General features: G+C 43.4%; 1 protein-coding gene across 2 annotated transcripts in view; it reads right to left on the minus strand.

Moving 5' to 3' along the window:
• Window positions 1-13,734, minus strand: part of EHF (ETS homologous factor) — a 39,410-nt gene extending 25,676 nt beyond the window's left edge. For both annotated transcript variants that reach the window (XM_054585923.1, XM_054585922.1), the window contains exon 1: window positions 13,613-13,734. The gene's annotated coding sequence lies outside the window, so the exon portion shown is untranslated. The remainder of the gene's footprint in view (window positions 1-13,612) is intronic.
• Between the last annotated feature and the right edge of the window lie 13,029 nt (window positions 13,735-26,763).

The raw sequence follows: 26,763 nt of genomic DNA on the forward strand, positions 1-26,763 counted from the left end.
GAACTTAGCCACTTTCTGCTGAGAAGAAGGTATGTGCCGGAGAAGAATGTGCCCTCAACTCATCCTCACCCCCACCCCCACTTATACGTAGTCACGCACTCTCCCCGTGCCATCTGGGGCCTCGCACCTTTACTGAGCTTCTCCAAGACTATAAAACTCAGGCCCGTTTAATCATGCAAGGACCCTGACTGAGACCTTCTTTCCTTTTTGCCAGAGCAATCGAAAACCATGTCTCTTTCCAATATATCCAAGAGCTCCCTCCAGGATGAAAGAATAGAAAGTTGCCTTCATTTTGCCTCTTCTACAATATGCTTAGTGGTTTCAAAACTGGGCCATTTTATTTCATGATACTCTTTTAGCCATTGAAACAGACCTATACATATATCCATAGGTACACACATATGACATACATACACATATGTATGTATACTTACACACATACATGTATACATACATACAAAAAGGATGGGGCAAAAATAGGTCTACGGTTTTCCATATGGAAAATAATATAACAATTAACAAATGATACTACAAGAATAAACTGTTTCGTGTACTCACAACTCTAAACCTACTTTGGCCCCACCCTGTACGTACATACTATAAGCACGCCCTCTGTGACTCAATAAAGTCGTTTTATTTTATATTTTATATTTTGGAAACAAACTGATCCACAATTATTTGTGCTTTATGCAAATTAGACCTCAGGCCAAAGGTCACAGTTTGCTCCTGCTGCAAGGGAGCTCAGAGGGCTACAGAGCAGACTCCAGGCAGGGCTCGTGCCTGTGTTCTCTGTCCGCGGCCCCAGGGGCTAGAAGTCAAAGCTGTGCTCTGCATCTTCCCAGCTCCTTTATTCATTCAACCACACTGTCCCCAAACTGCCACTGAACTGGCTGGCATGTGGCTATTTTTACTCCCCAAGCCAGAAGAGCAATTAGGCATTTTGAATAATTACTTTGGAGATGACAGCGATGTCTAGACCATTCTCAGTCCTGAATCAAAGTTACCAGCAGGTGAATGCAAAACACTGGCCTTGTTAAGGATGTTGCAACAGCAGCCTGACTTCCTGTTTCAGTATGACTGTCCTTTCAAAAGAACTACACTCCCAAGGAGGAGAAAAAAAAATTCACGTACATGCGAAATCTAACTGAATGTGCTACAAACAAAATTCATGTTTTTCAAGTGAATCAAAAATGTGAATCAAGCTTGGGAATGTATTTGATCCTCTCGGTATTACCTCACAGGTAATTTCACAACCCTGTAATGTGTTTTGAAGCAGACATTTCATGCTCCAGGGGCAACATCTGAAGTATTATTCTTGTGCTGTCAAGCGTTTTCATGAGCAATGATGCAGTTTGGGGAGGCCAAGTGTTGATCCATTATAGATAGACTTTACTAATTGTAAGCCATTTGGAAATATACATATTATGCTGATCTTTATCATTCTTGGTGCCAGACTCAGACAAGAAGATACTGACAGCTGACAGACATCAAAGTTGATTGAAAGACAAGATTACCTATGTGACCTCCAAAGCCTCTATCGATCCTGTTCAGATATGACAAATCAAGGAGAATAGGGCAAATTTTGAATCTTAAAAGGTCGCAGAGCCTTTCAAGATCTCAGTAGACATTAGAGCTCCCTCTGTTTACCAAAAAACCCATGTCCACCTCTGGTTTTTCATGTATTTTGTGGGCACCTGGCCCTCCAAAAACCATCCACTGACCCCTACAGATCTGTGGACATCATGGATCTTTAAGAAGTCTCTCTTGTACTCAGGGTGGATTGAAAAAATAAAGAAGGCTTTTTGGTGGAGTCAGGTTTGGGAGACATACGTTCACACCAACCTACAAGAGAACGCCTGAGAGATTCTGTTCTTGCTCTCTTACTTGGCTTTTGTGTCATGTTGTTCCCCTACATGGATGCCAGGAAGGGCCCCCCCCCCCCCCGCCCCTCTCCTTCAGCTGCTGAAGTAGGAACCATGCGTCCAGCAAGGCCATTCTGAACCTCTGTTTGGCAAATGCAGTAAGGAGTTCATCAAATTTACTACCATCCCGAGCTTCGACATCTGTCTCCTCACCAGCTCCCTTTCTCTATTCTAAAACCAAATGATCATAAAGTAAAGAAAGTCCAGCAAGCAAACAACAAACAAAAAAACAGGCCACACATTGCAATCACAGGCGTTCGTAGGTCTTTGCAAAGGTAGAACTGCAGCATGACGGTTACCCTCGTGATGCTTACTTTCCTTCTTAGCTGAAGAGGCTGCACAGGTGTCTCTAAGTTTGGCATAAGGACCACCTGTATCATCCTCACCCAAGGAACATGAAGTTTCCTGGGATCCCACCCAGGAAAGATCTTTGAATCAGGATCTACATTTTTAAGAACCTCCCTCAACCCATCCTTAAGTACTCTCACAGTTAAGAACTTCTGGTCATAGATTCACCTACTTGCCTTCCCTCCTTTCCCACAATAAGAGAACTAATTCCAGGAGATGACAGTCTTGAAGGAAACATCCATAAATGCTAGGAAATCCTTGAAAAGTCAGAGATGATACATTCAGTCTGGAGAACTCAACTTCCCAACTGTCCATGGAGATTCTATCACCACACTATTTGCCAACCTGAAATAAAGTAGTTCCTAATGCTCGGTACCACCAAACTTGTAAATTCAGCGATGCTCGGTGACTTACAAGTATGAGTCTCTGAAGCCTGAACAAACTTGGCCTCAGAACACTGCATTTGCAGAGGATTTTTATGATGATTGCTCCTATGAAGACAATCTTGTGGCTGTCTCGGTCACCCTTTTCCTGACCCCATGCCCACCTTAGCCGTTCAAAAGATTACTTAACTACCTTGGATTTTAGACCTCATACCCAGAAAAATTGGTGTCTTAGCATTCAGTGGAGATAAATATATATGAATAAATATATATCAATATTTTATATATATTTATTTATATATAATGTATTTGTAATGCCTACTAGTCGCTGAACACTATGCTGGGCGCTAGGGACAAAACACAGGGGCTGCCCTGCCCTGGTAGATTATTCATTCTATAAGGACATGACTTCTAAAACAGTGGTAGCTCTCTCCAAAGTCGTCTGAGCTCAGTCGCCACCTCCTGTTGGGGATGGAATGGAGAAAGAGCAGAGAGAGACGGGCAACCTGCTCTGGCATTTGGAAATGTCCAACGTTGAAAAGAACTTCAACTACGTTTAAAGGCAGGACCCATCCTCTTCTCTCTGCAACCCCAAGCCCTTGCCTTCACAGGAAACCCTTACTAAGACATCAAGTTGGCAGGCAGGGTAATGCCCCTGAGTTTCACAGAGCAGCCTCAGCCAAAACCAATCTCCACTCAGGGCAGAATAAAGCAGACGGTTGTCTGGATGGCTGAATGTCTCTCCCCGAGACAATGGCGTGTTTATGTGTAGGAGGGTCAGGAGCAGGTTGTTAACATAAAACCCACCGTAAACAGAGCTGTTAATTCAGTTGCTGGCAGGGGCTTCTGTTATCTTCTGAATACCTCCCAGAGGGTATAAGCCCTACCTTTTCATTTGAGTTGGCAGCAGAGTTATTTTTTTGCACCTGTTGCTCTGCTCCGATAACAACCAGTTAGGCATTGATTTGTTGGAAAATAAACAGAAAAAAGCAAAGAAAGGCATCTGCCCAAACAGCCTGAGCTGGTTTGACTGAGCATTCATGCCAATTTGTTTTTCCTATAAAAACCAAAAGAAAAAAAAAACATAAAAAACCAACACATACAAAAAAATCCCTACATTTTCAGTTTGGGTGCTATTCTCCCAAAAGTAAGGGGGAATCAAGAAAGCCAGCTCCAGGGCTGGTAGGGCCTAAAGGCCTGAAGACACTGTACTTTTCCATCATCTGGCTCTGCAATGGCACCCAAGATCTGCAGAATGACATGGCCAGCCTCCAGCCAGCCCAGGTTAAGATCATGAATCTGATTAACAAGGGCAGACAAGGGGTTGCTGGGTTATGATCAAAACCAAATCACACTCTTCCAAATTGCTGACTTCTGAAAGTCAATATGCTTCAGGGAGTAGGTGTGGTCTATGGGTTACCTAGTCTCCTCAAACAGAGACTTGGAGTGCCTGGATCTCAGTGTGGCCTCTCTTCACAAGCTTCCTACGTCCAGCCCTGGGCAAACAGCATTAATTTGGAAGCGCTGGTCCCCAGAGCATAGCTTTCCCACTGGGCAAATGAGGCTACCCACACATACCTCAAAGGTGAGCTGTGCAGACTCACTGAGGTCCTGCCAAGTGACTTGAGGTCCCAGGTCCCAGGGGGAAAGGACCCATGCTCAAGGTATGATTTCTGCATTAAGCCAAGTGTCATCACACTCTCATTTCTCATGACTTTGTCCATATCACATGATGAGCTCAAGCCAAAAAGGGCCACGAAGTACTAAACAAATCACTCAAATTGAGATCATGACAACACTAATTAAGCAATGGCATCATTGCCCAGCCTCCAACACACACGCAACAGAAACAGCCTCTTAATATCTCTTCTTAAGCTTTGAAAAGAAAGCATAGGATGTGGGCAACGCAAGATGTTCCCCTAGATTATCACCTTCCCCCCGCTGTCTCTGAGCTATTGGCCTTCGTTAGATGACTGGCTTAATGGGGGGCCACAGGAGTGGGGAAAGGCCTCAGAAATGCCGCGTCTCAAAGAGCATTAAGAACAGGGTGTTCCGACAGGGGAGGGATGTGGCTGGCTGAGCACTCCCAAGCATTCTTGTCATGAGCAGGGCAGGGAGTGGAGTGCCTCAGAACCAAATCGGGCAGCCAGAAAAATAAAAGATTTAACAACACCCTCAGTTGACTGAAAAATAAATAAGACCAACTGCACAGGAATGCAGAAAGGGCGGAGGGAGGTAAGAGTGGGGATTGGAGCCAGGGAGGGGTTGAGATGGAATGGGACAATGAATTTGGCCATTTTATGATTCAGGTTTCTTCCCAAGAATACACCAAGGTGCTCCAGCTATGGAAAGGTCAACAGCCACCAGTTTGGAAGTTCACAGGCTGCATAATCACAAAACACCAACTCAAACTATGACAGTGATGATAGTTCATATTTATTGAGCACTCACAATGCGCTGGGAATAGAGGTAGGCTTGACATGAATTACCTCATTTAGTCCTTGCAATAACCCTGGGCATTGGTACTAACATTACCCTCATTTTGTAGGTGAGGAGGCACAGAAAGGCTAAGCAACTTACCCAAAGACACAGAGCTAGTAAATGGATTGGGTTTATTATAATAAATATATTCGGAGGGAGAGTGCAACATAATTCTTTGTAGCTTTGAAAATGGATCCTTGTATTTCTAAAGAGGAGGAGGATGTCTCTTAGGATTGCATACTTTTATTTTGGAAGCTGAGATTCCTTCAAGTACACCTCCCATAACTTTTTCCCTAAATGTGATTTTTTTTTTCCCTTGTGCCCAAATATGAAAGTTGCCTTTAGCATACATCAGTGTGGGTGCTACAAAAACACTAGTTCATGGCCACTCAAACCCATCCATCAAAACTTTGGTCTGGCTTCCTGTTGAAAGCTCCAGATTGACTCAGGGGTTGGGCTTGGCTGCCTGAAGCCACCTCAGACTTATTAGCCATGATATAAGAGCAGTTATTATTATTGAAAAATTAAGGAAAAACTATGGCTTCTTTGGAAAAGCACCTGATGACTGAACCACCACAGGCCATGATGAGAGACCTGCCATGGTGTAGACATCACAGCAACAAGAGAAAGACTGTGGATGTGCCATTCTGGGAGCCTGAATTCCACCACTCCAACAAATAAATCCAGGGACGCTCTCACCCGCTTACACCAAGTCTGTGACCCTGTTTCAAACCTCGGAACAGTTTGTAAAAACTTAACCGTAAACCACAGGCAGAACCTGATAAGGTTTATTCCATTGTCATCTTTGCAACTTAGGAAGCAAATAATATCTGAACTTTCCAAAAGTTAGAGAATCTACTATTTAGAAGAATTGGGTGTTTTGTTTTGTTTTTTACCAATAATCATTAAATGACAGCAGACAAGAAAGTTTGAGTTTCTTTTTAGTGACCTTTCTTCAAGAATGCTAGACTTGGCACAATGAATCCTATTTTCCCTTCCAGGACACACTTTGCCCTGCTTCTCCTAGCTCACTGGTCTATGCAGCAGCCCTCTGCGGGGGCGGGGGGGGGGGCGGGCGGGAAATGCAATGGGAGTACAGTCACTATTATTGTAATAACTATGCATGCTGTCAGATGGGTACTAGACTTGTTGCAGGGATCAGTTTGTAAGGCATATAAACGGCTAACCACTAAGTTGCACACCTGAAACTAATACAATATTGTATGTTAACTGTAATTGAAAAAAAATTTAGGTTATTTTAAAAACTGAAGAAAACCTAACTGCAAGGCAAGCAATTCCTTAGCAGAAAGGTTCCAAGGAATCCAATTCCTTCCAGCTGACTAGTCTCCATTCCTCCAGTTGACCTGGAGGAAATCTCTGGTACTCAAACAAAATTAGAAAACTCACCAACTCACAAACAGCTCAGCAACTCACAAACCAACTCAGCTTCCCACCAGAGGTCAAGGTCAGCTGGAGAGGCAAAGATAAGAATGAGCCGGGCTGGCTCTCCACAGGAGTGTCCCGGTCTCAGGAGCTGGCACACATTTGAACAACGTCGCCACATCCGGGGCAGTCCCAGCCACATAATTTGCAAGGCTCAGTGCAAAAGGAAAATGCAGGGACCCATGTTCAAAATATATTAAGAACTTCAAGACATGAAACCGAGCACAATGACCGCACAGGTGGCAGACCCGGGACACTGACCCTGTCCGGGGGTCAGTCCCCACTTTGGCCTTCACCTGCTCTATCACCACATGGGGCGGGAAGAGAATCTTTTCTGCTTTTCCCCCCGGAACAGCCATCTGAAGTAGATGGGAAATATAAAACGAAATATGACACTCAACACTCCTGTAAAGGTACCTGGCTTACAGCAGGTACTTACCAGATGTTAGCTATTATTACCATTATTATTATTATTACTATTGTCATTATTTTCATTAGGCAAATGACACACCACAACTCGATACCCACAGGCATGAATGATAGGAGGGAAAAATATACATTCCTCTTTTGAAAGAGGCCATCCATTAGCTGATGCTGTTCTGAAGCCTTTTCATTAGACCTATGCAAGAGAATGCTCTAAATTAGGAATTCTTCACCTTTTATTTATACCATGGGACCATTCTGAAGTCTGATGAGACCTATGGACCCCTCCTCAAAATGTTTTTCTATGACAAAATAAAATATATAAGATTAGAAAGGAAGTTTTTATTGAAATACAATGATCAAAATACTTTTTAAATAAAGGTGTGATATAATAATATAGGTGCTTCTTTATTAACACATGAAATAAGATGACCTAATACAGGTCTAATAACCTTCATGAAATATAGTCAGTGATGAATATCGATATTTTGAGGAAATTTGCACCAAGTGTAATGTGACATGAACATGTCTGCAACTTCTCTTGGTGACTGTCACACTCACAGCTAAAACTCCTGGAGAGTTTTTCCTGCATTCAAACTGCGGGGGGGGGGGGGGGGGGGGGGAATGTTAAAATTTGTTAGGCTACTGAAAATAAAAAGTTTTCTTCACATCCAAGTTCACAAATTTCCTGAATTCTCTCCATCGACACCAAGAGATCCTTGGATCCCAGACTAGGAACTCTTCCTGTTTTATGAACAGCAAAGACTGTCTATTCAGCTCAAATAACTTCTAGAAGCCACTTCCCTGCAGCCAGAAGTCTCATCTAAATAAACTGCAGGAGGCAGACCCCATAATGTCTTGGTAAAATAAGTAAGCAGGAATTTTTTCCAAAGCCTCTAGAACTCTCAGGGTAATATCTTAGCTGCAATGGTCAGTAGATATCCGGAAACACTCTCAAGAATTTCAGGAGTAAGCAGTGTCCATGAAGTTGCAGTTAGTCATGTACACTTCCTGGAAACAGATCAGTTTCTTCTGGAGGCTCCTCCATGCCAGGCATTAAGGCACAGGAATAGGAATGTGCTGTGTGCCCCTCCCCCAACCAGATCTGCCCTGGGACCTCCATGGGTTGTGGTTTGCAGCCAGCCCATGACAAGGCTCAGTTTGGAGGTCCCCCATTACCCTGATTCATCTCATCTCTCTGCCACCCACCTTCCCCAGTGAAAACCTGCATATAGCATTTCTTTACCAAGATCACAGTGCAGAACCAACATTAATCATTTTGAAAAACAAAACCCGGGAATTATTCATCCGCTTGGACCCAACAGAGACTCACTGAAAACACCCATGTTGTGGATCTATCCTCAATTTCCACTCCATATATTACTAATTATTTACCCACAAGCATTTGTCTAGGTGCTTTCAGATTCTATGTCTAATTTAAGCATGACAAGAGCCTTGGGTAGACGTCATTAACCCCATTTTCCAGGCAAGGAAATATAGATTCTAGGGACTACATAACTCACTCAAAGTCACTCAGCTACCCACGGGCAGAGTCAAATTTGAACCCAGTGTTCTAAATCTAGTGTTCTTTGTACCGCCTTCCACCGGTTTCCAACCAAAGCTCATAGCCTACTGCCCCTTTAATACACAAAGCCTGTTCTTCATCTGTGGTCCTCTAGCCATTGCCTTCTGACCAATGGAGTTACAAGGTGCTCTCTAATTTTATAAGTGGACATAATTGAGAAGAGCCTGAATTGGGCCAAATCTAAAGTTCACTGCGAAGACCAAATAAGTCTTGTCAGCAGTCGCCATGAAGACAAGCTGAAAATGGCCTCACCCTTCTGATCCCACTTACCTGAACCACCAGACTATATCATTATCCCCACTGAGGGAATTATTTAAAAGGTTCCTAAGAGGGATCCCAAAATAATCTCTACAAGACAGCCATATCCTCCAAGGTCCATTGTCATATACAGAAAATAGAAGAACTTCTTCATATTCCAAGAAAGACTATCCAGCCTTTTGGAAGCCATTCATATCAGGCTGAGAAAGAGCTGGCAGGGTGATGGAAAGCTCCCAAGCCCGTAGTTGGGCAAATGAGGGCCAACCCCCAAGATTGCTTGTTTTGCATCTGTGATATAGAGTGAGGGGGAAGTGGCAGAATATAAGCTTTTAAGTTCACCACAATTACAATAATATCACAGAAAGTGTGCATCTAGACAAGATCGTACAAAACTAAAAATAAGTAGTTGCGTTAAAATAGTGGGGTGAAGGAGGTGATCTATTAGTCTAAATATCAAAATATTATAATAGGCATTGGGACTCCTTTTTTATTTTTGGCTTGCTCTCATAAGACAGCATGTTTTGAATGCATCTATGTGGGCCACGTTTTAGATAAATAGGCAGGTACCTTTAACAACAATTAAGATACTTCTGAGAAAGGAAGGAAAGGGGGTTCTGAGGGTCAGGATATGGAAGAAGATTGGGGGGAAAAAAAGATAATGTGAATCTACTGAACCAGAACAAGGGGACCAGGCCTGTAAAACAAACTGAACACAGAGCGTGGTTAGGTGCTAGTGAAATCAGTTTTTAAAAGTACTTTTACGGGGTGCCTCTTTTTAAAAAGCCAATTAACATCCTAGGAGCCTCTTTAAATGGGCCGCTCTGCTTGACCCTGTTGCAAGGTCTGGTTGCTGCACACATAGGCTGAGGCCTTCTGGGAACACCAATCTGCAGGTTGGCTGCCCAATGATTGGCTCAGTCAATCATGCTCTCCTGTTACCCCCAGGGTCTTCCTAGTAGAGAAGTGAGTCCCCGTTCATCCAATCTACCCAATAATTCAGGGAAAGTCAGTCAAGCAAGCTGATCAGCATCATACAAACTGAGCCAACTCCATGGTGTCTAAATGTTCACTTTTCAGCAGACTGCTTCAATGTTTTATAGAAGACGTCATTAGAGTGCCGTTAGACATCTTGTACACTGTGACTGCTCCCTGTAGTCACAAAACAGTCAGCTTTATCCACTGCTACACTCCCACCAACTTTGGACACAGGAGGCAAATTGATAAAGATGGGATGTTGTCATGGGAGCAGACTCTAACACCCATAATAAAGGCCCCAGGGATCTGGTCTTAGTACCCCCACCAGCTATATCCCTTAGCCAAAATTCTGAAGACCCCAAGGAAGCCATTTACAGGCTCCTACTGATTTTCTTTATGGTCTCGTCCTTAGGAGGGCATCTCCCACCCCACCCTCAGCTTTCACAGACTCCAGGTAAACCTGCTGACCTCTAGGCACAGCTGATTCTCCCCTGTCATCAGAATCTGAGGGTTGAAATGGATCTGAAAGACAATCAGACTCAAACTCCTTTGTCCAGCTGAGGAAACTAAAGCGCAGAGAGGCGGCATGTGTTGCTCTGGGCACGTAGCTTTGCCCGAGCTAGAAAACCAGTTCCTTTACCGCCAGTCCCAGGCACTGTACCCCACACTGTCCCGTCCACAGTGTGCTCCGATCACACTAAAGGTGAATCTGAAATTCGTCAGGGGAAATTCTTAAGAAATATCTTTTTTTACCCCTCTTGAAGTCCAATAAACTTTTTATCAAATAACTCTGAGGAATCCATGGAAATTTCTACTCTAGGGCATCTCAGCTTCTGGACATCAATGTCATTCAGCTGGAACATATTTCTAACATTAGTGCCATTCTCCCCACTGTACTACTTGTTTCTTGCACAGTTTAATACTCTGGTCCTTTAAAATGCTGTCCAATTTAAATAAACATAATAGTCACATATTTCTAATAAGAGCACAATTGCCTGCTCCTTAGGACAAATCATATTATTTAAAATCTTATTTTTAAAAATGAAATAAGAAAACATTCAATAGAATTTATCGTTCCCATCTCCATAGTTACTCAACAGATTTAAGAGAATCCTGGCAAGACAAGGCTCCCTTCCTGCCTCTGTCTTCAGATGACAATCCCCAACACAGATTTGGCTTACCCAAGCTGAAAGCCACCGCACTGGGTCAGTTACCCAGCAAAAAATCCAGCTTGAGAACGTGTGGTCCCTAAACACCAAGGCCGCAGCGCAGTCCTTGCCTCCCGACCAGGGCCCCATCCACAACCGAAACGATTGTCACTTTAATTCTATAAGAAAGCCATTTTTATAAGAGAAATGGGCTGAACCACAGCAAGATGGTGTCCCCAAAAATCAGGCTCTAACTCTATATTTGGTTCCTTAAAACGGCGTCATGGCCTCTCAAGTGTGTTAGCAGGTTCCAAATTCTTGGTGTCCACCCACCCAGAGGTCTTTGAACATCACATCTCTTTGAACGGACTTAGGAATGACTCCATTTGAGGCAGGGGGAAAACTGGATAACTTTTTAATGATTTGTATAAATCTCCATCTGTGCTTGATGCTTTAACGCTGAAGAGAGTTCTTAACGCTGGGCTTTCTGAAAAACAAAATGGTCTAGAACACAACCCAGGGCTAAAATCCCCTGATTTGGAGGCAGGGGTAAGTGGTGTGAGGAGGAAATAAAACATGACAAGATTCACGAAAGCTAAATTCCTCTTTGTAGCAGTGAACTTTGGCCCACAAGTACTCACATTCTGACCTGAGACCTGATACGAATTCCTTCCAGTTTCCAATTAGCTAAATGAACACAGTTGAGTAAATATTTTAACCTCTCAATTTTCATTTTGTCGCAGCCTCTCAAGGAGTCAAAAAGATATAGAAAGGGGATCTGGGTAAAGTTAGTAAATTACTGGGAGCATTATCATGCAATAAGTGTGAGGGTACAAGTCTTCTCAATCCAGAAAGGCCTGAGGCATTTCCATTTGGGGGAGCTCACAATATATTTTAACAAATAAATAAAAATGTTAGAAAAGGGTTGTTTGACTTTAACCAATAGATGCTTACAAGCACAAAAGAAAATGCAACCTTGAATTTGAGACCTTTTATACAAATGGCACCTGGATCAAAGGCAGAACCCTGTCCACGACCACCCTACGAAGCTCCTGACCGATGCTGCCACCTTGAACAGTGACGCAGAGAGTTTGCAGCACAGTTGTCCCCTCAAAGTTACTTTCTTTTAAAATGCCTCGTAAAATACTTTGGAAACATGCAAAAGGATTGTCTCCATTATATTTATGTTTTAAAATGTGATTACAAACTTCCAAACAACCCTCATTTCACGTTTCGTCGCTGTTTTTAATACCTATCCACATAAGCCATTAGCGATTGGTAGGGAAGTGACATGACCCCATAGGCTTCCGATTAAAACATGGAATTAATGAACTATTTTATAGTCTTAGAATTCCAGGTCTCAAAAATAGGATAAGTGGGGCCTTCTGCAAACTCCAAATGAAGCTATTAATGTCACTCTCAAAATTTCTTAAGAGCCTTTTCTGATAGTATTGCTTATCCATGCAGTTCATCCCAATAACATGACTTCATCTTTCCTGCTAGAAATTGCCTCTTCCCTTGACCTTAGTAGAATCAGCACACAGCCATTCATGATCCCAGCTACCCTTTTATACGGTGACAAGCTCTACCGGCGCACATCCCCACACCTGGGCCTACAGAATCAACTCCTGAATTAGACCTCCATCAGAAAGTTCTCAAAATCCAAACATTCACTTTCTACCTGCTACCAAGGTGATAAACCAGCAGAGACATCCATGCACTAAGACTCACAGACTCTTGCTCTTCGTCTTAAAAATCACATGCTCCCATAATACTGGGAGCATACTAAATCGGGGCAAAGACAGATGGCAAAAATGTCACTTTCTCGACTTGGTGTTGTTATTTACCAACACCAAGGTTAATTCTCCTCTGTTCCCAGCTCCGTCCACCCTGGGGCCAATATTTCTCTATGGTGTCCAAACAAAATCAAGAGTCCCTGACTTAGAAGGCATTTGGTGCTGCTGACTCACGTCTACCCGTGTGGTCATAGTAGCCCATTATAGAACAAACAAAGGCTTAGTTTGTCACCTTGCGATATGGAGAAACTCTTTGCCAAAAAAAAATTTTTTTTCTGGACAAAGTCACTTTTCGATGTGCAGCTCTCTGCAGTGCCCTTGTCTTTCTGGACTGCCTGACCACTTTTACCAGTATGGATATGAACACCCTTGCTTATTTCCAGCCATTTTCCAACACCAGAATATATTAAAAATAACTTTGCCTTTCCCTACGACTAAGTCAGAAAAATGACCAACAGAAGACATTTCCAGAAAGTAAGAACATGAGCCCCAACAGCTATTGAGCCAACCAGTTCTTTCCCAAGCGAGCTGCCTATTTGGTTCAAAATTCAACCCAGGGAAATGGCTTTGAGACACAGATAGAAGAAAACCAGGGGCTTGTAAATTCACAGTGACTGGAAGTCCACACCCAATGCAGGGAATTCACAGGTAACACCCAAAATAGCCTAACTGCCCCCCAAAATACAATTCTATTAAGACCCAGTGAGGTGAGCTCAGGTGAGGCGAGCTCACTTCCTGCCAGCTGCCTCCGGGAGTCTGCTTTAGTTTCACCTGATTCAAAGCAGACTTCTCTTTCCACTCAAGTGGTTGAACTCCAGATTCAAAAGAAGTTTTAAAAATAAGGACTTACCTCATTTACTAAAGATTCTGGGTGGGAAATCCAATAGCTGTGGCTAATGGAGGGGCGGCAGCAGGCAGCCCTCACACCAGCTCCTACGAGGATGGGGAACCAGGGGTGTTATTGTGTCTGAGCTCTCATCAGAATGAAGATAAGTGCATATGACAATAATTTTAAATCATTTTGTAGGATGTTAGGCAATAAGCCACCAACCGGGAATTCCCTAAGTCACTTCCCCCTCTTCTGATTGGCTGCCGGGCCCTTTAAAAAAAATAAAATAAGGGATTACAAACATTGGCTCATTTGCATTTGGCCAACTCACACGTTAGTGTTCAAACAAAACAGGTCTAACCAGGTTATGCCTGTGTCTCAGGAACAGAGAGACAACCTGTTAATGGATGAGGAATTGATTTGGTGGTGACTGTTCTTTTCAGCTTAGAAGCTGTTTCAGGTGAAGAGTACCATACGTGCTCCCCAAAGACACCATCAGGAAGGGAGAGTGTAAAAGCCAAGTGAACAGAAATTCAAATCTGGAGAAGATAATGGCATAGAGGAGTAACATCTGTCACACGTACTAATCTATATTTAGTCCAGTCTGTTTTGGCAGCCAGGTCTTTGCCGACTCTGCAGGCACCACTTTCTGAAGGGGCTCCCGGCCAGGTGGCCCACAGACAACATAGGTTCTCTTGTTAGGGGCCATGGTCGCCTCTTTGAGAGTGGCCCTTGGCAGTTTCAATGGACTTTGAAAAACCAGGCTCCCCTGGTTCCAGGGAAGAGACTTGGGAGAACGTTTAAAGGGAGGGTCCCTGGAGAGGGGATCCCTTCTGAACAGTCAACTCTCAAAAATGCAAGAGCTGACTATCCAGTAGTCGGATTATCTAGGTTCTTTACTTCCTCTTGACACTTCCATTGTCTTTCTAACTCTGTGTAATGACACTCCCTATAAGAGTTAGGAGGAGAAGACCAAGATGCTGAAACTGAAAATAAAACAGCACGGTTTTAGCAAAAGCCCCTGCGGAGGATCTCTGGATTTTAAATGGCCCTGCAGTCGCCATCCTCTTGGGACAAAGGGTCTGCTCCCCTGGATCACCAATGCACACCAACCCACACAGGTGAGGGACTGTTCCTGGCAGGGACAATTCCCTCCCCTAACCATTAACGTTCTCTCAGGTCTTTCTGGCCACTGGCCTGGTGTGAGCCAAGCGTCAGAGCAGATTCTTTAACTCAACAAGCCGCCCCTCTGTGGGAGAGGAAAGAGAAATTGAGTTTTGGCAAAGAAACAAAGATTTTATGATCAAAACCAAGAAGTTCCTTGTGTGAAAAAGAATAGTCGGCATATGAGCGAAGACTGAATTCAACAAAAAGTAAGTTGTTATGTTAAGTTGAGTGAGCAGTAGTAACTTTCCTTTCTTTCTTGCTTGTTCTCCTAGTTTATGCAGCACAATGCTAAATTTTCTGAAGATGGAGAAGACTTGGTGGGAGGACAGGGGTGGATTTGGGAGGATCTTGGAACCCAGGCAGGTAGAGAAGGGTTTAAAAGTTTATGAGTACAATTTTGGGAGTCTCTAAAAAGCCCCTCTCCCTCCTTACCTTCACTAAACATTTTCCACCATCCCCTCTCTTCAGTCCTGTATTTCCCAAGGGCCCTATAAAATGTAAATGCCTGATAAAAACAGTAAATGTCATTATTGCTCATTATCACATTAGCCCCAATTAGCGTATCAGCTCCAGATCTGAGAGCCAGGCCCTGAAGGAACAGCCAGGTGACTTTTCTTTCTTTCTTTCTTTTTTTTTTTTTTTTTTTTTTTTTTTGCTTGAGTGATGAATCATGTGTAGCAACTGAAGTAGCAACTCCACCCACTGCAGGGCGTGTGTGTGTGTGTGTGTGTGTGTGTGTGTGTTGGGGAGGTGGGGTATTATTAGTGCCAGTGGGACTCCTATATAGTGTTGCCTGAGATTAACCTGAAGACAGTAGCAGGGACAACAGCAAGGACAGCAGGGAGGTGGACAGGGGTTGTATGGTCCAGAGGTGGTGAACTTCAAAAGCAGCTCTAAAAGTGACGTCACTCTCTGGGCCAGTGCCAATCGCCTTTAGGTATAAGCCCTTTATTTTCTAGCTGAAAAGCTTCAGTTGCATCTCCATCTTGTTATCCATCTTATCCCGCCCATTTGAGATCAGAGGACTGCTCTTTTAAGACACTCCTGAGAGGTCATTTTGGGATGGTGGAGATGAAAGGAGGTGGAAAGATGTCACCTCATACTCACAAGCCACTGTATCTGTGGAGTTTTTATGTATATAAAGTACTTAACAATGTGTCTGGTATTTAGTGGGTACTTACTATTGGTTCTCTTCTTTGCCTGGCACTTAGTTGAACCTCCCAGAAGGAAAACAAAAACAACACCCCTGCCCTACCCCCCAAAAAACTAGATTTTTAGACATGCTGCATGAATAGAGAAATTCCTTTGGAGTATGTATGTATGAGGTCTTTTACCTTATGGTCAACTTCAACAAGATAACACTTGCATCAAGATAGATGATAGATAGATAGATAGATGATAGATAGATCTGATAATTAACTGAGAATGCTACTAGTTGAATTTGATGCAGAGGCCTTTCGTTGGAAGAGTCTCAAATACTTAGTCATGTCTCTTATAGATAAGAAGTTTAAAAGTATAACCACAAAAATATTAAACATACCAGAACCTTTGTATGAACACATTGTTAGTTTCCTAAAAGTCATAATCTTCTTGAGTAGGAATTTCTCTAGGCAAGAGCGTCACCATCATGTCAGACTCCAACCCTAGAATAGATTGCATTTGTTCTAGGATCCCAGGATTCCCTGGGAGAGACTGATAAAGATACAGGCAAAGAAGTCAAGTGATGAGAAAAAGCTCATTGCCTGGGTTTCAGGGACAGGAACATTTCAAAGAGTAAAGCAAAGCAGCTTGCCCTTAGGTCAAGATCAGAATAACACGGGGAACTGGAACTAACTCCGCAGACCCAAATGCTCTGTGTAGAAATCTTCTTGGTCTTCCCTACAGATCAAGGCCCTATAACTGCCCCAGACTTGCACAAAACCCCAGAGGATTTGATGGAGTCCTGATGCTGGTTCCTATTGTGGAAAAAGGGGCAGAGCAAACTAGGCTAAGTTGTCTGTGGCAGCCTGGGGACTCTGCTTTTGGTTGGATTATTTACTAGAAGATATATATCACAGAACCAAAGAAGCCAAGGGACCTTAATTCCCAAATCAAGGCCAAGACAAAGAATCACTCTAAGCCAAGTATCAAGCCCTAAGGGGTCTGAGTCTTAATACCAACTCAGGCTGTGGTTACAAGGTTAATGAGAGTTGTTTTGCTTGCTTTGCAAGAAAGAGGATGCTTGCTTGGTTTACACAGCACCTTTTAACTAGAAGCCCTATATTTATTTTTGAAAGCAAGTGTGTGCTTATATGTGTTTCTGTCTATCATCCCCCACCCGATGACATGGAGTTACCTCCAAGGCAGAACCTGACAAATATTTAGTGAGAGCCACATATGAATATTACTGTAGGACTGACAGGAGCAAGAACTTCTGTCTAATATGGAGGAGGGTGTAATGTAGAGTAGAATATTATCATCAATCATCTTGGATAGCATCAACTAAGGAATTAAGGTTAATAAACATGATCTTGTCTCTTACCCTACTCCCCACTAGATGTCACATTTTCAAAAATCTTTAGATTTTGGCTTCAACTAGATTCCTGATGCACTTCAAATCTTCTTAGGGAAGCATGGTATCTAAAAGTGGCACCTGAGTTTTGTTTGGGAAGTCTGATATTGACAGCTGTCCCAACAAATTTGCGTGGCACCATCTGATTGTGTCTTTGCCATCAAGTTGTGCCTACACATTGAGCAAATCCTCTCCAATGGCCCATACCAATGAATTGCTGGGGTGAAGGACAACCCCAGTGCTGGAGTAGGGGAGGATGGCTTGCCATTTTTGGAAGGAATGACCCATTGCGCACATACACACACAATCTTACTATGTCTCCAATCTTACCTACCTACCAAAGGTGAATTTTCTAACTCCCCTTTATATTTTTAATTCTCCTCAAGACACTGCCATTCGTGCCTAACTTAACTCACTCCTGTGCCATTCCTTCTGCCTCACCTCTATCTTATTATTCTCTTTCTGGCCTTATCTTCCCTCACAAATAGCTATACATAGCACCCTGACTTAATGCCAGCTTCACGGCCAACTTCACTTTGAATCAGACTGCTTGGAAGTCTAAACAGTTTTCCAGAGTCCTCAGGAAGTCTCATTTCTCAATCTCAGAGTGGGAGGCAAGACCAGGCAAAAATTGACCTATTCTAAGCAGCCTTTTGGCAGCTAGTACTTTCCTCTTTTTGTGTGTGAGTTTCTCTTCATTTTAGCAGTTGGTTTTACACGTTATTTTAGCATAAGAACTCTGTTTCCGTCATCATGGAACCCACCAAATATAAAACAGTCTAAAGAGACACTGCTGTACAGGTACTGGAGGGAGGCAGCTGCAACCTTCTGCCATCGGCTGCCCTGCCTCTCATCCACAGGCACTCAGCCTTTCCTGCCACATTGTCCTTTGAACTCTGTGTCCTGGCTCTAAGCCAGTGGAGCATCAAAATCACCTTCACAAGTTCAGATTCTTGAGTTCCTCCCCACACCTACCAAATTGATACCTCCAGTGGGTAGAGTGATAGTAGAGACAATAATCAATTTTGCATCCATCACCATCCATTTAGATTGTGCAAAAAATAAACCAGAAGACTTCCATATCATTCCACAAAAAATAAACCAGAAGACTTGGCTCTTACCCTCCAAGGAGACAGTTTAAGTGAGCCTATCTTGGATGAGGGTCTCAATGCTTGGTCTCTTTACCCAGAGACCATGAGAGAGAGCAAACTCTCAGACCCAGCTAGAAAATGTGTAAAATTGCCATCTAAATGTCTACTTATGTGGGAGAACCTGTGGTATTGGAAGACTAGGGATGCTCAGAAGCTATTTCTTCACCCTAAAAAAACAAGGTGGCTCAGATGTCTCAGAAGTAGCCTGGTGTGGTAGAAAGGAGATAGGTTTTTATGCCAGACAGATCAAGATAAATCTTGTCACATTTACTTAAAATTTAAGTCTCACTCTCCCCATCCATTTATGAGGGATATAAATGTTCTCAGTGAGCTTTTTGGAATGTTAAATGAGAGACTGCATAAAGCAATATCAGAATGCCTGGCACTTGCTGGGCTCTCGGGAAATGTTTAGCCCTTCCTCTAAGTATGAAGCTTGAATCCCAAGAGACCGTCCCCCCTCAACAATACATGAAGTTACATATGGGTGGTTAGGTAATTCCTCATTTCAAAATACAAAGGAGAAACGGGGGGGGGGGGCAGTTAAACTGGAAAAGTTCTAGGAAAAAGAAGAAGAAGAATGGCCGCTCACCTTTATTCAGCTTTAATCATGTCCCAGTTACCAGATTAAGAATTTAGCTTGCATCACCTCATTTCATCCTTACCAAACTCCATCAGAAAGCTACTATTACTATTTTCACTTTACAGATGAGGAAACTGAGCCTCACACATAAGCCTGATAAGTAACTTGGCCAAAGTCACACAGTCAAGAAAGTGGCCAGAACCCAGACCAAAGTTAATGTCGTTCCAATTTCTTAACCACAACCCTCTTCAAAAAAAAGAAAAGTTTAACAGCTTGCTGAAATTTGGACTACCATATCTTACACAGACATGGAAAACCAAGTCCAGTTCTGGAAGGCGATTAGAAATGTAAATGTTTCTTAGAAGACTGAGATTGTAAAGTTGAAATGAAAAAAAAAGAAACTACGAAATAGGCAGACAGGTATGTGGTCCATTTCACAGAAGTCTTCAGCCCCGGCCCTCCGACACAAAATATTTAAAAAGTCAAATGTTCAGAATCAGAATTGAGGGGAAACCCACTGGAAAAAGTTGTGACTTGGTCCTGCCTGGGAAGTCATGAGACTCTTTTGACACAAAGGTCACCCCGCCACCCTCCAGGCCTGATAACACTGGGCAGGCTAAATACCACAGTGAGAAGCCCTTAGGCATCTAGTTCTGGAAATGACAGAGGAATAGAGCAAAGAGTTGGAGTGACGATGGAGGCTTTAAATATGAAGGTTGAGGGCAGTAGTAGAACCTAGTTGGGAGTGGGAGTTGCCCCCACCAAATCAGCTTCTCCATCCTCATTTTTCACAAGCAGTTGAGAGTGTCTCAAGGAAATATAAAATGATCATCGACCAGATTCTGCTATTAAATGCTCTCCAGATAGAAATCAGGAATTCTGGACCTGGCCATGCCTCTAGAAAGAATGCATCCAGAAAGCTCCTGGAAATGAGATCGGAGAGTTGACAAACCCAGCCCTTGGGATTATGCAAAAACATCATTTGCATAAAAAAATTATCCATTCAGTCTATTCAAAACATATACACCTGTACATTGGTGGAATGTCAAAAAAGAAGCCCTTGGAATTATTTCTGAATAATTTCATATTTGGGGGAAATCCAGACAAAATCTCCCCACGTGTATCACTGCATGAGTATGATTTTCTCCCCTTTCTCTCCCACAAGCCCATTCTTAGCAACCACATGTGAGTTTATGGTATGAAATTAGTCAATCTGTCTTCCTGGACAAGGACTGCATACTGAACAGTCCCTTTTTGAGACCTACTTTCTTTGATGACAATGCCCCAGGAAAGTTTTATGAAGAGTCCTGATTTAAGGTTGGAGGTTAATAGCTCTGAAATTTTGGGAACCAAAAAATATTGTGTAGGTGGGTGTATAGTAAAAGTGAAATAAGGAACTCCTCTGCAAACCGAACCCAAAATCTGCAAAACAGGTTCATCTGAAAACTTGTCCTGGGAGGGCAGCCCTCCAATGAAAGAGACTGGCCACAGTAGACCCCTTCCTTACAGTGGAAAGGAGAAGGCCTTGAGTTCTGTTATGATAAAAAGAATGGAATAGAGAGAGCAAGGGGTTGGAGCCACCCCTGAGAAGGTGAATGTACAAGAAGGGCATGGTTGGCTTGCTGTGGACATTCTGCATCAACACCACAGTCCAACTTTGATGGACTTTTTCCCGTCAACTTGAAGACTTCAAAGTCTTCCCAGGGTATACAATTCTCCAGTTTACCCATCTGTGGTTCTCCTAGAGTTGCCAGGACCACTAGAGCAGAAAGCTTCAGGGAGTCCAAGCTTAGGTCTCACAATTGTGTGTGGTTGTGGTGGAGGAGAGGAACCCTTGGCAAACACCTTACATTTGCTAATCCATTTTCTTTCCAGCTTGGCAGGTCACCTTAACTTGGGACGCTGAATGCACAGCAGGGAAAAATAGGCTTATTAGGGGATGGGTTAATGCTTTGTGAACTTGAGCCTTGGCTGGGGGTAACATTTGTTAAACAACCAGGTAAGATGAGCCTAGGAAACCACAGTGCTATGCGAACATGAACGCGATCGCCAGGCTGCCAGACCCACCAAGGTCACTGTGTGGCCCACAGCGTCGTTCCATGTGGGTTGTTCATTCCTCTAACTGCGGATCCTGTCCATCCCTCAGAGCAAGCACCAGGTAGTAGGCTGAGTTGCTGGGAAAGAGGGTAAAGGAAGACAGAGAAGAAAAGAGAGAGGAAGAGAGACAGAGCAGTTCTTGCTTGTTTTATCCTAATTCCCATAGAGAGATGGTTAAGCACCCTAAAAACTCAGCTTGGTAATATTTCTTATCATTTTAGTCACAACTGTACCAGGATTTTATACACATACCTCCATTCCTCATGCTGGCTGCCTTCTCGGAAAGCTACTAGATTATTCCCTTGTTGAAAAATCTTTGCCAGTTCCCCGTTCCCTGGGGCTGTGCTCCTCAGAGGGAAGTACACCTACCACGGGCTATAGGCAAGATGATTTTAAATGCAAATAATAATTTTTATTTTAACACTTATAGTTTTGATAGAAAAACAAACTTATCACAGTAAAATAGGGAATCAATGTAAGTCAATGTGAACATTATTAAGTAAATAAGAGAGGTGGGTACACAGACATAGCAAAAATGGTGGCGATAAAATGTGACATTTTAGAAACAATGGTTCAAAGACAGACAGTGTAAATTCCCTGAGGAAGTGCCATTTCCCTGTCCTCTCTGCCAGTTGTTTTGCATCAATGTCCTAAGTCCCCAGGTCTCCACCTGTATTTCATAAGGTACATCCCAGACATAGTGGACACAGAGCGTTTCTGCACACGTGTTCCCTACTTCTTGCCTTTCCCATTGTGGATTATCCTGTCCCATCTTTGCCCAGTGGAGTCCAACCCATTTTTTCCATTCATTCTTTCCCAATTGCTTCATCAGAATTTACATCTCTAAGAACAGTCTGTGGGTATGTGGAACCATTCAATAGTCAACATTCCACAAGTGTGTACTGAGTTCTACCATGTGCCAGACCCTGTGCAAGGTGACAGGGATTCAGCCCTAGGTGGGAAAAAAAAAAGATGTAAATTCTGCTGTCAGAAAACATAGATTCTAATGAAGCAAGGTGTCAGCACATGCCCTATTCTGCCATGTCGGGCCACTTTGGGGTGCGGCTTTGCCCCAACCAACCTGAGTACCTGAGCAGACAGGTTCTTCATTGTCCTATCCCCAGAAAGGCTTAACATGACTCCTCTCAGGTAGCAGGGCATAGAACTGACATTTCTCAGAGATTGAAACCTCAGAGTCGGGGTTCTAGTGTCTAGACTCACAACCCACACATCCTGGGTGTCTATGGTACTTTAAAGTTGTTTCTTCTGTGTATCTCTTTAGATCCTCCCAACTTCCCTGGGACGGGTGATACACACAAGATTGTGGACTAGACGCACCCATTGGGCTTGGTGTCTTTCCAGAGGCCATGTATTAGTGCATGACTGGCAGGGGCCTGAGGTCAAGTACGTGGTTCCCTGGGGCTCCTCTTGCCACCGTGGTGAGCTTCAGGGAGAGACATCTTCAGCATAGACGACTCTAATTCTGATTGGGAATCAAACCCAGAGGGGCCATGCAGAAAAGAGGACTCCTGAGAACACTGCCAGAAGCAGAAAAAGTCCCAACATCTTTCCAGAAAGAAGAGTGCAGAGTTCTGCTTTTCTTGAAACTCCATCTTCTCCCTCTCACTGTCTCTCTTCCCAAACCACTGACAAACCTGGCTGCAATAGAGTAACTTACTCACCCCAACTTCCCCAACTTTAGCACTGAACACCCCGTCTCCTGGGTAACCCTCCGATCCCAGGCAAACCAAGAAGGTTGGTCAATCCAGCTGTGCGTCATGTAGACTGTGCTCCAATCTGATCTTCTCTAACCCCTGTGTGTCCTTGGGCAGTTACCCGCCATCTCTGAGTTCCTATTTCCTCATCTGCAAATGGAGATAATACCATCCTGCAGGGCTGCAGTGGGATTAAAGAGGAAATGTATTTTAGGGAGTTTGCTGGTGTGCCATAAACAGTTGGTGTCCTTAATACCATTGGAGGCTAGACTGAGAACAGTGTAAAAAGAAGTTGCCGCAGTGCCAAAGGACTGATGAGTTGGTTCATTCCTGCTAAATATCTCTTTCGGACCCGACATGTCAAGTATCGTGTGCCCACCACAGACATATTCTCACCATGGCCTTTGAATGACAGCGAACAAGAGACTTGCCAGCAAAGTAAACCAAACCCATGATGTGCCCAGCTCTGTGTTACTATTTTTATTAAGCAATAACTATGTGCCAGATATGAAGTACTTTATCTATGTGCAATTTCTCAGGTAATCCTCACAACAGCCCCTCCTTATGACATTCTGATCCCTGATTTTAAGGATGAGGAAACAGAAGGCTGAGAATGATTTAGTAACTTGCCCAAGATCACATTGCTCGGAAGGACAAACAGAAACCAGGGTTGCCTGACTTCAAAGCCTCCAGCCCCAAACACCACCTAACCATATGTAAGAGACATCCTTTTCCCGCTCCTCGGCAAGAGCTGACTGATTTTCTCCCCTCCAAATAGAAGGAAATTGGCATTTGATGAGGTGCTGGGCAATCTGATCAGCCTTGGAGAGAAGGGGAATTAGCAGGCGAGCCCTTGCTTGCTGGGAGATGGCTTACCCTGAAACCTGCTGGGTTTCCCAGAACCCTGAATAAATATTTACATAATCTCATCACATTGCTCCTCAGCTTCAGGCCCAGGAGAAAACATAGAACCAACCTGGGCCCAGGAACCATTGAAGTGGGGACATATTTTTTTCCTACAGTCTAACATGCAGCCTCGTTCCTGTAGGCTGTCCATCACAGAAGAAAGGGTTCCTGACTAGGAAACAGGCAGGCTTTCATCCCAGCTCTACAGCTGACCAGCAGTGCCACTTTGGACAGCTCAAGGCTCAGTTCTCCCTTCTGTAAAATGGGCATAAAGTCTGTCCCAGTATCAGTATCATCATGATCATTTTCACCATCCCTCCTCGTGAAGTACTTATAGTGCGCTCAATGCTCTACTCGCACCTTTGCATCAGATCCTCTCAAAAGCCCTTCAATGTAGTCACTATTTTAATCTGCATTTTACGGTTGAGATCAAGGCTCAGAGTAGTTAGAAAATTTTACCAAAGTCATACATCTGGAGAGTGGCAGAGCTGGGTCTGAAACCCAGGCGGTCCAACAGAAGAGCCTTACTCTGCACCCTCTTTCCTTCATTAACCTATGCACTATCTCTTGTCACATGTTCTGTAAAGCTTTCAATGAGATGACATATGTGAACATGCCTGACTCACAGGTCACCCTCTCGTAGCATACTCTGGTCTACAAGTCTCTGTCCGCTGCCCCTTACAAGTATTTAGAAAGAAGAGAGAGGGGCTTACGGTGAGCGCAGCCTCTCCATGGGAGCCCTCCTCCTTTCCTAGCTGTTTTGCCCTCCAGAGTGATAGCAGATAGTTCACCAGTCCCAATAAGCACCTGTGACCCTGAGAGCCACTCAGGGATCCAGACAGACCAAGGAAAGAGCATCTCACTGCAGAACTAAACCAAGCAGTAACCTGTTGCCAAGATAATTACATGCTGGAGAAGCAGCACAGAGACGAAGGGCTGGCTAGCTTATAGGAGTCTGAGGGTGAGTCACAACCTCAAAGTCTTGAGCAGGTGTAGAAACCCCACCAGGCCACTGGGGACCTAAATGGAATTTTTTAAACAAAAGCACAAAATACTCCCCACACCCTATCCCAACGACCAGTCCATGTGACCTCCTTGCCTTTGCTCCTTCCATAAGTCCATGCCTAAGTTCCCCAATACGGCCCCCACTAGCCCTATATTTTCAAAAAGGATGGGTGGAGGGTGTGCTATTGGGAGTGTGATAGAATTATCAAATATACACACATCGGTAATGTGGTTGAAAATGGAATTCATGGCTCTTCGTCTTGTCCTACGACATGTTACAAATAGGTCATTTTTCATCAAGATAGAAAATGAAAACCTACCACTATCATGTCCAGCAATCTATTACATGATGCCACCTTCTGTGCCCAAGCTGAGCCCTGCCATGCTGAAATAGAGGCTCTCCTCAGCAGTTTGGTTTAGGGTCAGACAGACTTAAGTCTGTGTCCCGAATCTGCCACTGCAGCTGTGTGGCCTTCGCCAAGGGACTGACCTCTCTGAGTTGAGTTTCTGCTTCCTCATTTATTAAATGTAGACTATAACGATACTAACTCTGTAGGGCAATTAAGGGCATTAATTTAGACCATACATGTGAAGGGAAACTTTTGTCAGTTATTTGGGTTTTTTTAATTTCAATAATACTGAATTCTGCTTCCTCCTTCCCCAGTACTTACCCTTACAAAATTTTCATTGATCAGCCCATTGTTTGTTGAAGTTGACTCCCTGCCCCTACTTATGGGAGTTTTAAATGGGGTCAGTTGAATTAATGACCAACTGCAAACTTAGGTTCCTAAGTCTTTGATTATTCCAGATGCACCAGGAATAGGGCCTGTGTTGTCAGTAATCAGGTTCTGGAACTTTCCAACGGCCCTTTGTTTTAGGTTGTAGAAGCTTGAGAGGCCTCCCCGCCCCCCTCCACTCTCACTCCCCGCCTATTTCTGAGAGTCTCACCTGCATACAGCACCAAAGGTCATGGGCTCTTTCCATGGAAATGCTATTTGGTTACCTGGTGTTTTGCATGTTGTAACACCCAAGGCCTGGATATGACCAGGACATGTGATCAGCCACAGCTTGACAATAACAAAGTCATACTTTTTAAAACAAACACCTTTCATCTGCTCCATACCTTCTTCCCCTCTCAAACTACCATCCCCCCAAACACAACAAAAATCTGTGCATCAGAACTTTGTATAATAACAGTTAACAATGATAATTTGTTGTGTTAGGCACAATGCTTTGTGCTGAATGTAGATTATGCCATTGCTTCTAGATTTTATGTTTGGAAATGTGCTACTTTAGTTGAACCTCAAAGCAAGCTCTCTGTATATTCTTAGGCCTGATTCTTACCATTTTATTGGGCAACCATTTCTCAGATGGCTCCTGCCTCCTTTGTCATAGAGCACTTTGCTCTCAGGTGGAGGAGCTGCTGAATAAAGCTGGTTAGTGGCCAGAGGGCCAGTGGAGGCAAGAGGAAGATTTCACAATCAAAGCCCCAAAAGAACTGACAACACCATGGTTGGTTTTGGTATGAGGAGGCTGGCATGCTACTTGTGCGAGGGTATATTGGTGAAATTTTTAAGGAGAGCAAATTGGTGGTATCTTATCTACATTTTAGTGCTCATATCCTTTGAAAACCCCATATCTCACAATTTCCCCCCTAGATATATGTACACATAAGATCGCAGAAATAGTTGTTGAAAAATTGAAAATAACACTAGAGTTTATCAATAGGAGAATACTTCCATAAACTGTGGTCTACATACCATGAAGTAATATTAGGAAGATAGAGTCACATCTATGTGCTATGATGTTAAAAAATGTCCATCTTCAGTGGAAAAAAAATAAGCTAAAGACAAGGTTTATAATATTATAGTATTTTGTTTAAGCATATATAGTTTGTATATATCTGAGAGAACATACAGCAAACAATTAATAGTTGCTCCTGAGGGGAGAGGATTGGGAGGAAAGCTCACATTCTTTGTATAAATTTTATGACAGCCGTA

This window comes from Pteronotus mesoamericanus, unplaced genomic scaffold (genome assembly GCF_021234165.1).
Source record: "Pteronotus mesoamericanus isolate MK-2021 breed Mesoamerican mustached bat unplaced genomic scaffold, CSHL_Meso_final contig_90, whole genome shotgun sequence".
Lineage (NCBI taxonomy): Eukaryota > Metazoa > Chordata > Mammalia > Chiroptera > Mormoopidae > Pteronotus > Pteronotus mesoamericanus.